Here is a 13531-nt window from a genome sequence, read left to right as displayed (position 1 = left end):
AGGAGAAAGAAAGATAAAGAGCTGCCATAAAAAACCTCACATGGAAATGTTGGAATTGACTCTGATTCACCATGTAATTTATTTTGATTATTATTTTTACTTTGGTTTGTCTGTTTACACCCACAATAAGAAGATTTGGCTGACTTAAGCAGAAAGTCTTTGATATCGATTTCACATCAAAGAAAATTGCCTAAACCAAATGTAATGTTTCACCGTGACTGCAGCAACAAGCAGTGAATGCTTGCAGACGTAGCAAATTTTGCGTTTTCATCGGGATTTTAACTTGTTGCAAAGACATTTCAAACATATTAAGACAAATTTTCACTGTCTGCGAAGATCTTTTTGAACCCTGATGAAAACCCCAAATTAGCTATAATTTTGCATACCTTTGTCACTGCTGACACTGGGAAGTCCCAACACTATCTATTAAAAAATAAATAAATAAATAAATAATAATAATAATAATAATAATTTCTAAATTTATTTTATTATTAATTATTATGTTGAAATTTTGCAAAACTTTATTCACAGTAGAAAAATATTTAATTATTTATTTATTCACTGCAAACACTGGGAAGTCCCAACACTTTTTAATTTACATTAAAAAAAATACATTTAGAAATTATGTTGACATTTTGGAAAACTTTATTTATGGTAGAAAACTATGTATGTATTTATTTATTTATTTACTTGCTTAGTTTTGAGTTTAGCTTAACACATGCTGATGACCCTGGAAATTCCCTACAATTTCTACAATTTCTGTTAAATTTTTTAATTAAACAAAGCTGTCTTTTCTTTATATTTTTAAAATAAAAAAACTGATTTTTTTATGCTATTATTTTCTCTTTCATTGCAAATGAATATCGGCTTGAAATATCGGTTATGGGCCTCCTTGACGACTAATAATCGGCTCGGAAATAAACGCATTGGTCGGGTCTATCACTAATAGTTATGATCGAAACGGCTGCCGATCTCATTTCCCAATGCGCCATCATTTTCCGTGGCTCAGCAGAATGGCGGAGACGAGCACATTGATCGAGGCCGTGCTACTGTAAATGTAGACTGGAACATGGGTCATTGAAACCCTTTTTGGATACTGTTTCACACACATGGCAGAAAGACCTTCCAGAAGTTTCCAGTTTAAATGTAGCAGTCAAACCGCACTCAAAATTGAGTTGTAAGAAAGATTTTCAGGAATAATTTGTATCCGAATAGCGGTCGCAACAGCATGATAACCTGATATATAATTCTGTGAATAGACAGTGCAAAGTGGAGCTTATGGGTCCTGGATGATGACGGGACTGCGGTGTGATTGATGGTAATCGAGGATGGATAAATTCAGGCTTCTGGTCAAGCAGCAGAGATTTTTCAAATTCATTTCTAGCACATCAGTGCAGAGAGGACAGAATAGGAGAAGGGTGAACTCGGTAACCTTTCACCATCCTCTCGGGTGATTCTCCTTTGTGTAACTTCTCTTCTATCATGATCCCTTTTCTTTATCCTTTCGTGCAGCGCTGTCTTGCCGCAGAGCAGACTAACCTTTAACGCATGCTTAGGCCTGCTCGATTATAGGAAAAATAATAATCACAATTATTTTTGGCAATATTTGAAAACATGGTTATTTATTTTTTTTGGGGGGGACAAGAAAATGTTTAAGCATTTAAAAATATTAAGACCAATTTAAAAAATAAAATAAAAACACTATAATTATTAGGGGTTTTAAAAAAAAAATCGATTCGGTTATATATCGCGATACTACATCGCGCGATTCTCGAATCGATTCAATAATCGGCAGAATTGATTTTTTTTTTTTTTTTTTTTTTTAGGATTCACACCTTGAGCATGGAAGAATGTTATATGAACGGAATATTAAGCCTTAATATTTTATTTTAATGCTGTTCAAACATGAAACAGATTACAACCTCTATAAGACTGAAATTTCAGATAAATAAATAATACATTTTCATATAAATCTTACACTCTACAAGCTTACTGATTAGTATTTTCTAAATTTGAATGAAAAAAAATCGCAACAATCGACTTATAAAAATTCGTATCGGGATTAATCGGTATCGAATCGAATCGTGACCTGTGAATCGTGATACGAATCGAATCGTCAGGTACTAGGCAATTCACACCCCTAATAATTATGTAGGTTCCTTTTGGACAAAACAGAATTTATAATTACATTTATTTATTTATTTATTTATTTGTGTTGGCAAACACTTGAAGTTGGAGTGCAGCTTGTGGTTCAAAACAAGAAAATGTTTCCACATTAAAAAAAATTAAGACCAATTAAAAAAATAGAAACCATATAATTATGTAATTTCATTGTGGACCAGACAAAATTAATAATAATAATAACAATAATAAATGAAAAAAGTTGTCGATTAATTTGATAATCCGTTACTTGTCGATTAACCAATTCATTTTGACACCTCTGAAGATTGTTGAGAAATGGCTTACAAAAAAACCCCATAATCGTCACATTTTCAAAATTGCCTATCAACTGTTATTTATGTATTCATTTATTTTTCAAAAACATGGCAGGCCCTCTTTACCACCTGGCTTAGCAAATTTTCTGGTGGGAAACCCTGATGAATATTGAAGACCAGTTTCCTGCATTTTACAACCGTCCTTGCCTGGCCCAAAGATCAATGACACCACAGTGAGGCCCTTATCAAACAGCGTCTCCGTCCAGGGTCAAGGTGAGGGCATTTCAGGGCCTCCCCCTCAGTCCCGAATGCCACTCCTGTGTACACAAAACAGTTGCACGCGCGCTTGTGGAGGTGGCGGGGAGAGCGCAGGCATGCGAAGACTTGCGCCGTTGGCCAACGGCGCAGCAGACATCAGGGACTCTCAATTCATCGGTTGAGCTTGAGTGTTGCATGCAAAAGCTGCAAGGATTTCTGGCAGCTCTCGCCAAGTGCAGCAGTCACGCGTAATAGTGCCAAATACCGACGCCATGCCAATTCCTTGCATGACTGGGGTTTTCTGGCTGCATGCTGGACAAAATATCAGGATATTTTGGGGTGTGCTTCTTATGTCATTACTGATTTGAGTCAACATTTTTGTAGCCCTCCCCCAGCAAGAGTCTGAACGGCGACTTCACGTGCTTCCAGACTTATCTCAGAACGTTTACACAGGAGACATAAAACAGGAGTCCCGGCGTCCTACAAGTGTGCGATTTCCTCTCAGCCAACGGTTGAGAGAATCCGGTTAATTATTAGCCCAGTAGCATTACAATGGAACAGGCGTACACTTGATGTTGAATAAGTCGATCAAATTGGACAAGAGTGGGAGTTTTCGTAAAGTTTTTGGTTAAAAATGTAATTTACTGTTGTTTTTGTGTGAACATGCTGTGTGGTTGAAGGTCTACTTGGGTTAGGTTGTAGGACGGAGACCGAAACGCAGTACACAGTATATCTTTTTATCAAAGGTTAGCTAAACACGGTCCTTTGAGGGGCGCAGAAATACTTGATCAAATTTTTCCTGGGACATTCTGACAGCGCGTTGATTAAAATGTAATTTGGGCAGATCATTTGTCTCAAATGTTACTTAGGTGGACATTTTTTTTTTCACTTCGACTGTCTAAAGCCTATACTTAACCTGTTCCCATTAATTTTGACTTGCTTGACTCAACTCATTTTTACAAAAAAAAGCAGCATGTGCTCATTCCGTATAGCACAGCAACATGAATGCTATTTAGCATTAGCGCTAAGCTAGCAGACTGAAAGGCTAAGCTAGGTGGTTGTTTTAACCTGGCTTGAAAGCTGACTTTTTGTTACTTTTCTGTGCTTTTAACGTTTTTTTTTATTTTTAATTTTATTTTTATTTTAGTTGCCTCTTTTGTGTCTTTTTATTCAATTTACTCAACTCAACTTTATTTATAAAGCTCTTTAAGAACAGGCGTTGCTGTATACAAAGTGCTGTACATAAACAAACATCAGTTTCGCGGTAAACAAGAACAAAGCAAACATTTTGAAGTGCGAATCCATTTTTTTTTTTTTTTTTACAAGTAAATACATTTTACATCAGTAAATAAATAAGAAGTAGTGAATAAAGACATAAATAAGTAGACTAAACATCAAACTCACAAAACACCAAGAACAAGTCTCATGGTGCGCCAAAAGCCAAATAATACAGATGTTTTAAGACGTGTTTTAAAAGAGGATAATTTACGTTCAACACTTTGTCCGAAAGTGCTTCATCAATAAAGTTATAATGTTTTAAACAGGTGATAGTTTGACAGTAAACTTCAACTATCAGATTTGCCAAACAGTGCTTCAACAGATTTAGACACAATATAACACTCACTCACAGTCATATATTCTATATCCTCTGCAAAGAATGACAAATATTACTGATGAGATTAGAGGAGTTGTTACGTCTCGAACAGTACTTTACATCCGTCCGTCCGTTATTCAGGCTTGTAACTAACCATAGAGGGGCCATTGCATGTATTCCCATTTTATTTTGATGTTCCCCACATCTCTGTGAGGTGACGTTTCCTTCCTAAAGATGGATGTAATCACAGTGAGCAAGTTCTAGCAAAGGACAGCTATGTGGTTTGTTTTGACACGACACGACAAGTCAGGTCCTCTTAGTTGTGATCCAGAGTTTTGTCAGCAGCCGTTTTTTTTTTTTTTTTGCGATTGCAGTTGCAACAGCCTCAAGCATCAGTTGTTTGTCAAACTAAATATATAATCACTCATATTCACAGTTTCTGCAAAATTATATGATTTATTGTCTATTATGTTAAACGTTAAGCGCGGTATTGGCATTCTATCAAGTCTGGGAGCGCCTCGCAAGGCAAGGAGTAACTTAACTCTTCTTTTTTTAAGGATTAACGTGAGCAAACAAGCTGCCTTTTCTTTTCTTTCTGCAGTGCCCGGATTATCGGTTTGTGCGCATGTTAACATTGCACACATGTGAAGGAACGTTAACCTTTTATTAGAAACACCTCTCAGTGTAGCAGCACTGAGGCTTTCCAACCACAATAATAACCACATTGTAAAAAGTTATTGGTGACAATGGTTAACGACGGTGACATAATAGGCACGGGCCAATATTAGATTCTGATGGCAAAATAATGCGCTATAATGGTATTAAAATGACTGCTTTTTAAAAAAATATTTGGGTAAAAAAATAAAAAATCCGCCCATTGGCACAGAAGAAATGTGTGCCATGTCAAATTTAAATAAATAATATTAATATTCTTTAATGTTCTGTTTTAATTCTTCTTAGTCAGTTACAGTGTCTTATCACTTATCACTTTTTTTTGTTTTTTTTTAAACATGTGCTACTCATTATCTTTGGGGCTAAATAGTACCCGCTGGCACCAATGAATTAATAAATACATAAATTAATTAATAGGGATGCACGATAATATCGGTGGCCGATAATTATCGGCAATTATCGACCAATTTGACGTCAAACAGATAAATCGGATAATAGAGACATCAGCCGATAATTATCGGCAATTATCAACCAATTTGACGTCATACAGATAAACCCGATCATAAAGATATTTGCCGATAATTATTGGCAATTATCGAGCAATTTGATTTCAGCTGTATTCAAGTTGATTTGCAAACAGTTATCGGCTTACTCATCGGTTATCGACATCGGCACTTTCTCAATGATTGCTTTATTGGTATCGGTTGAAAATAGCATTATCGAAATAATGAATGAATGAATTAATTTTCTAGTACATTGCAAGGAGCAAAGTGTTTGCAGGCCAAACATAAAATATATATTTTAATCACTTAAAACACACATTCTGTAATGATGTGCTTATAAGTTGTTCTAAATATTATAAATTAATTTCATTATTCATTGAGCAGTTGGTGTTAATAATATAATTCATCGGAAATCCTTAATTAAGTGACTTTTTTCAGGCTGTTATTTAGTGTTTCTCTTGGTACAGTTTTGCCCGATTAGCTCAAATTGGCCTCCAGCATTCAAAATAAATAAATAAAAAAAAGATGCATCTTTTGGTTCTATAGCAATGTTCGCTCGAGCCTGTTTTTCCATTCATTAACTTTTCTGTTGCGCTCAGTTTATACAAGATGACTCGGATTTGTACAAATCTTCACCACGTAAGCGTTTGCCAAACATCTGCCCACCATCATATCCTCTCGAACATCCACACTAAGCTGTAACATGGAAATGCTCAAGGGCTGTTGGAGAAAATACCGCCTTCATATGCACACTTTTGTTGGCGGCACTGCGAGGAAAATTTACGGACGTTTTGGACCGACATATTCCGAACTCAGCAGTACCGCATGTGTCGAGTGATAGGTAAAAATTGGCACTATGTGGAACTATAGTTCTGGCTTTGTACAGTTAATAAATGTGGGGTATGTTTAGTGGTTGTTTTGTTTTTTTCATTTGGAGCTTTAAGTCTCTCTCTTCCAATGAAACAGTTCTTGTGGAAGAATATGAAAGTAGAAAGTTAAAGCTTCTTGCAGACAAGACAAGGATAAATTTGAAATCTGATTGGTTAAAGAAACAGTCCCATGTACGGTATGTAGGTCATTACTTGTGGTTGTTTTTTAGGCCAGGAGATCGGTCGATTAAATATGAATAAACAGAATGTTTGTCTGAAAAAACAAACAAACTCGAGCTTGATGGGTTGCGGTGAATTAAAGTAAAAATGGTTCTCTGCCAATTGTGACTGGTGCTTGGACTTTGAAACTAGGTCAGTAAGAGTAAACTGAGGAAGTGAAGCAGATCAATATGGGAACTATTTCGATGTGACCGCAAACGTTAACTTGGGTTCATGGGTTACATGTTATGGAAGCGTATCGCAAAAAAAAAAAAAAAAATCTCCTGTTTTTCTGACTATTTTTGGGGGGAAGCTTTTTTTTTTTTTTTTTTTTTTTTTTTTTTTTTAACTGTTATTCTGAATGGTTTTTTCTTTTTTACTGAATTTTTTCTCTGTCATAAAAAAATTAAAAATTATTCAGAAAAGAACGAAAAAAAATACTCTGAAAAACAAGGGTGGGATTACTAAAAAAAAAAAAAAAAAAAAACAGGTGAAAAAACATTATTCAATAAAACCGAAAAAAAAATCCCCAAAAATGAAAAAAAAAAATAGGTCAGTGGTCTGCAACAAGTCATTTGGAGTTCAGAGGTCCAAAAAAAATACTCTTAAAAACAGAAGTTGGTGCTCTGTTTTTTGGAATTTTATTTTTTTTTCTGTTTTTCAGAATATTATTTTTCCCATCTGTTTTTCGGAGTAACTTTTTTCCTGTTTTTCTGATTTTCTTTTTTTTTTTTTTTATGACAAAAAAAATATTCAGTAAAACCGCCCCACTTTCATATGGTGTTCCACAAGGTTCTGTATCGGGGCCCCTACTGTTGGAAAAGGTTTAGCTTTTAACCTTGGAAAACCCATTTGTGCCAATCAACTTTACTCATCCCCTTACACAAGTGATGTTAGGTGTTAGTGGCATAGCCTGTTTTTTTTTGTTTTTTTTTTTTTTCTGGGTTTACAGAGCATGTCTTTTCTTGCCTGCTTCAGAGCAACTTGTAGGCTGAGCCGCTGTTGACAAGCCACGGATGTTTCTTATAAGCTTCTAAGATGTTTGTTTCCCATCAGCTCATCTATAAGGCCTCAAAATGTCGACCAAGATGGCTACAATTTTCTATATGTTGAAACTACTGTATGTGTATTTGTTTGCTGGTAATACAGGTTAGAAATGTGGCATTGCTCAGTAAACGGCAGCGGGTGTCAACTATCTTACATCATCACATTGATGGTCATTCTTGTGCTAATGAAGTTGATTTCCTGTGCAAAACAAGACTGCGTTAAACCTCCCCCATCTGTCCAACACATCTGTCACCCACTGAGACTTCCTCACTAATAATTATTCGGTTTTGTCACGGAATGTGTGAGTGGCGTCCTGTAGAGTGCAGGGACTTGCGTGGGTGTGCGATTGACCTGGTCCAGCCGGTTTCTCACTCACTGTCAGCAGCCACTCTGTCTTTCAACTAACATTCACTTTGCATATGGTTGACTTCCCTGCAGCACTCAAAGCTTTCCTTGCCTCATTCTTGGCAGTTTTCTTGAGAAAAAGTAACAATTTCATTGCTGAGCGCCCTTTTTCCACTGTAATTGTCTGACAATATATTGTATGGGCCACATGGGTGCCGGACCATGTTCAAAGACATTTTTAGTCACTGCAATATTAAGTCCACTGGAAGAGTGAAACATACAACTTCATCTTTCCTTCCACCATTTTTTCACAATCTTTCTAGGTGCTTAAATTTGGTAGGTCGACGAAAGTTCATAAGTAAACGCTCGTCCCAGGAGACTTTTATTTAGACCTTCTGTTTTAAATCATCCTGGGTGGGTGTTGGGGGCATCTGCAGTTCTTCATCCCCACCACTAGACCACAAAGGACTCCTGTCACCATTTCCACATCATCCTCTATAACCACCGTGGCCACCACATGGCTCGGTGCCATTTTCTGCCTTTTATTTTCACACCACGCCTGCCATCAACACTGGTGGTCTTACAGAGAGATTGCTAGGGCTGTCCTCCATCACTCAGTGCCTTGAATAAAGAGCAGCCTCAGTGAAAACACGAAGCGACAGAGAGTAGCTGTAGGGAGGATGTCAAACTGATACGATGCCTTAAGAGGCATTGTATCGTTGTACTTGGGCCGCATGGCAGCAAATGTTACGTCTGGGTGACTTTTGCTCGTTTAACCGTTTCACAATTAAACCAGTTCACACAGACTCTGAGTATCTGTAGCAGGGTGGAATGTTCATTCACTCATCAATTTACAGAGAAGTTTCTGGAATTAACCTTGCAGCATAGCCTCCAGTGGTTTCTGTCATCAGAATTTTGTCATGTTTTCACCGCCTCTTGTTGTTATCAATTGGAGAAGATCAAGAAAACAAAATGATGGGGGCCCTATTTCTTCCCTCTCTATACTGTTAACTCATTCACTCCCAACCATTTTCACTTAAGTGTTTTCCTGGATTTTGACTGATTTTTCAAGGCCCGCGAAATATACCAAAAGAGAGATTAGAGTCTCTTCTTTTAGCAGGGAAAAAAAAAAGCATATTCCTTTCTGTTTCCGCTGTGCAACAATTAACAATCGAACATAGCTAAGTTTAATTGTTTTTCACATTTCTGCTTGGAACTGTGGGGAAATCAGCTCGTTTTAACATGGCCTGGTTGATCTCTTATACTCTGCTGCCACTCAACCATTTTCTGCAGTAGAGAGACTGCATCAAAGCCTTCTCTATGCTCTGGCATAAAAAAACAAACAAAACAAAAACGTATATGTACGTCTTTGGGACACTTAAAACATTTAAAATATGACGTATTTATACGTTTTTGGGAGCTAATGAGTTAATAATGTCATATTCTGACTCTTTCCCTGAAATTTGTACATCTTGCAAAATCCGGTATAAATCCTTCCAAACCGGATGTGTCTTGGTCACTCATTGTGTAGTGAAGGCATAGTGGCAGAACATATAAATGAAATATGAGCTCAGGGCTTAGGTTGACTAGAAATAAGTGGTTCAATTCATTGACGTGCTCTGAAGCTTGAATGGTCAGTCCATTAGCAGACAACAGACAAGGGCACGGTAAGCAGTGGGAGGAGTCACCTTGCAGCCTGCAGACATATGACATACTCAATTTTGCCCAATGTTCTTGTTCCGTAAGTGTTCCAGCTGCTGTTCCGGTGGGGAAATCATTCAAACCATCTGAAGCCACAAGTTCTGCTCTGCTAAAAATATGATGTTATAGTTAGAGGAGTAGGCCAGCCTAGAGTGGGAGATTAGAGAGTGACAAATTTGAAGCAGAAGGAAAGGGCTTTATGTTTTTTGATTAGCACTTTATTTTTTACATTTTATTTCTGTCTTTTAATAGATATAGATATTCATGAGTGTGTTGCCATGCCACCAGCCAAACTTTTTGTTGAATGTTAACTCAAACAATGCTGAAAAACAAAGATGGATATTAGCCTTAGTGGTTCTTTGTCAGTGCTGTGGTGATGCTGATTGGATCCTTTGCTTCTTTTGCAGAGAAACCGATGGCCTGGATTAGATAAGGTAGATGGTGTAGTCAATTGGGCAGAGTCAAAGATCTGTATGGCCAGTTTTGGTTGGAAAGATAACCTCTGATCTAGATTGTGTATCAAAAGTTACAGTTTTTCACCAATTCTCCAATTCTACATAGCAAGAATTCTGTTGCTTTTAGTAAAATGTGAATCCAGTCTTTAACATAAGCATCAATCAGAGAGAGAGAGGAAGAAAGTGTTGCTGAGCCGAGAAGACCCCAGATTGCGTCGTCAGCTTTTGACTTTATACCCATGAAATGCTGCCAAGATGCTGCATTTTCAAAGTGTAATCTTGGGAATTTTGTACAGAATGACATGGAATGGTACATGTTTGTTGCGTGTAATGATCTTGAGCAAACATTCTTGCTAAGTCTATTGGACTTACGGTCTTAAAATATGTTTTTGCCTTTGGGGATGGGTAGGTGGTTTGTTTACATTTCTTTAATCAACTGTGGGGGTAAAATAATCAATTAATATATTCCTTTTTAAATGTATGTTTTAAGGATGAAAATAGTCACTGGCGGTGTATGGGTGCACACTATAAGTGACTTCTGTACAGGCAGTTGCATTTTGCCTGAAATCAGATGGGATTATGCTTCATCTCCTTACAAGTCTGAATAGCACAAGCTGAATTGGCTGAACTCCTCTTTCAAAGCTAGTTTATTAAGTAGAACAGTCCTGCCTGGAGGAGCTTTGTGATTGTGGAGGTCTTTGTGTATGTAGCTTAATTTTTATAGCTGGTGTAATATTGTACTTCATTAGGCAGAAAACTAGATGTGACTGAATTAGCAATGCACTCCATTTTGTTGGATGGTAGGGAGGTTTGGAGTTAGCACATCAAATCTTATTAACTCTTTTACCGCCAGATGTTATCAAAGAAAAACTTTGATATGACAGAGGCTTTGATCATTGATGGAAAAAGATACAATGATTCCATCTGCTGGCCATAGTTTAGAGTGTTTTAGATTCCACAACCCATTGACCAGGCAGCGCTGCACTTTGACGTCGCACTGAGAAAAAAAACATTAAAAAATTGTTGACGTTATTTAACGTTTATGGCAATAAACGTCGTGATTTTACTGATCGTTATTAAACGTTTTTGGCAGTCAAAGAATTAATCTGTGATGCCATTTTTTTTGTAGAATAAAGCAAACAAAATGTTGCTAGGAGACTCAGCCAGCTATCTCTTGCTAGTCCGCTTTGTAATGTGGATGCACATACGACACAAAACCGAATTTTTGATTGTACTGAAGAGGAACATTTAAGATAGTTATCCAAGTAGGAACACCCATTTATTTTTTCATTTGGCTGGATCTTTCACTCATGATGGAATTGCTCTGTAATTTATCTGAGGGTGCAAAGCAAACTATATTTATATTTTTGCCAAGTCATCATCTGCCGCTTCTCACATCTGCGAGAAATCTGACCGTCCTCGTTGGGGTTCTCTGGATGAGCAGATGGCTTAAATGCAGCGTCTCCCTCAGGGATCTGAGGTTCAAGCGTCTCTCTGTAACATGACACCCACCTTCTGCTTCTTTCCTCTAATAGCCACTTACACTGTATTGTTGGCTCATTCATGACGTTTTAATTTGCTTTCTCTCATTTTCAGCAGTTGTGCCAGACTGTGAGGGCCTTATAGCTGCACCTTGCGATAAGGTGCTCACTCCACAAAGTGCTTACATATGTTCTGAGATGTTTGCCTAACCAGTTAGGCCTTAGAATGACCAAGAAATGTATATGCCATACCCCAAAATACACATAACGTGACGATAGGTTGACTCTCTAATTGGCTTAATGATGTGTCATTAGGCAACCCGCTCAATGAGGTCGTCGCATTGCCATCATCTCTGGCCCCAGTCGCAATTCCAGCTCCTGTTGAGTCATGAGGCAGTTTTTTGTTTATTTGGACCAGATGTTGAGCTTTCTGTGTTCTGTAATCATAAAGGGTGACGAGTTGAGGATCAGAAGGTCACGCAGTTGTAGATTTTGCTGTGGAGGACTGAAGAAATTAGTATGACTTTTATGTTTCTTTAACTTGTAATTGGATAATTTCTCCTCAGCAGCTCCAAAGAGGCTTTGTATGTTGGATTCATATTTGTCTATACACTACGGAGCCCCTAAGGTGACATGGTAGAAAAAAAAACAACCTTTGCGTTCCCTCGCAGAGATTGCGTTCCCTGCAATCTTTGCGAGGGAACGCAATACCAAAATATTGTGCATCAGTTATTGTCTTTAGAATGATTACATTAACTCTTTTACTACCACACGTTATTAAGAAACAACCCCCAATGCCAGCGGATTTCGACCATTTTAGCTCATTTTTCGAAGCAAATAGAAAATTGTGTTCCTTTGCTACATAAACAACATGGTTACCACATGAAATATCGCATTCTATTCTTTCATTATAAAAAACAGTTTTTACCTTATTCTGTTCTTTAGTAATCACCATTTGAAAATAGGTCATTTGAGTGACATTGAGCGAAAATTGAAAAGAAAAGATACATTTTCTCCACAACTGTGACTTTGATACTAATATTTTTTGTTTAGTGACTCTCCGTCAAATTATGTTTAATGTTACAAAGGCTTTGATCATTCACGTCAGCCTTGAAAACGTTCTATTTCATCAGATTGCGTCATGTTTCATTGTGATTCGCAGCTCTAGTTAGGGCCCGAGCAGCTACCGCTGCCATCTGCTGGCTATAGTTAGTGGGTGTTTTTGATTTCAAATTAGTTTTAATGTTACAAAGGCTTTTATCATTCACGTCAGCCTTGAAAACGTTCTATTTCATCGGATTGCGTCATGTTTCATTGTGATTCGCAGCTCTAGTTAGGGCCCGAGCAGCTACCGCTGCCATCTGCTGGCTATAGTTAGTGGGTGTTTTTGATTTCAAATTAGGTTTAATGTTACAAAGGCTTTTATCATTCACGTCAGCCTTGAAAACGTTCTATTTCATCAGATTGCGTCATGTTTCATTGTGATTCGCAGCTCTAGTTAGGGCCCGAGCAGCTACCGCTGCCATCTGCTGGCTATAGTTTGTGGGTGTTTTTTGATTTCACAACTCATTGACCCGGCTGCACTGCACTTGGCCGTTGCACTGACCACTGATATATCTAAAAAAAAAAAAAAAAAAGTTTATGCCACTTAACGTTTATGGCGGCATACATCGTGATTTTCCTAAACGTTATGAAACGTTTTTGGCGGTCAAAGAGTTGTAACTGCTGTGCATGTGTTGCATGTGATGGGCAATGTCTCTTTCAGGCATTAGCCATCAGCACAGCGTCGTTCTACTGTATGACTCATCGTGTAGGGATCAGATCCCACCCAGTTGACAAAAGAGAGCTGTTGATACTATCTTGAAATGACAACCTTTTATCTTTATTGTGAACTTCGCACATTTTTCTCAGATGCCATCAGCAGTTTCGAACTCAAAAGGATGATTGTCTTT

General features: G+C 37.5%; 1 protein-coding gene across 2 annotated transcripts in view; it reads left to right on the top strand.

Moving 5' to 3' along the window:
* The window catches only part of LOC144009223 (partitioning defective 3 homolog), a 270024-nt gene that overhangs the window by 3446 nt on the left and 253047 nt on the right, over positions 1-13531 (top strand). The window lies entirely within an intron of this gene.

This window comes from Festucalex cinctus, chromosome 20 (assembly GCF_051991245.1).
Source record: "Festucalex cinctus isolate MCC-2025b chromosome 20, RoL_Fcin_1.0, whole genome shotgun sequence".
Taxonomy (NCBI): Eukaryota; Metazoa; Chordata; class Actinopteri; order Syngnathiformes; family Syngnathidae; genus Festucalex; species Festucalex cinctus.
Note: the sequence above shows the minus strand (reverse complement) of the source record. Positions and strands in the feature narration are given on the sequence as shown.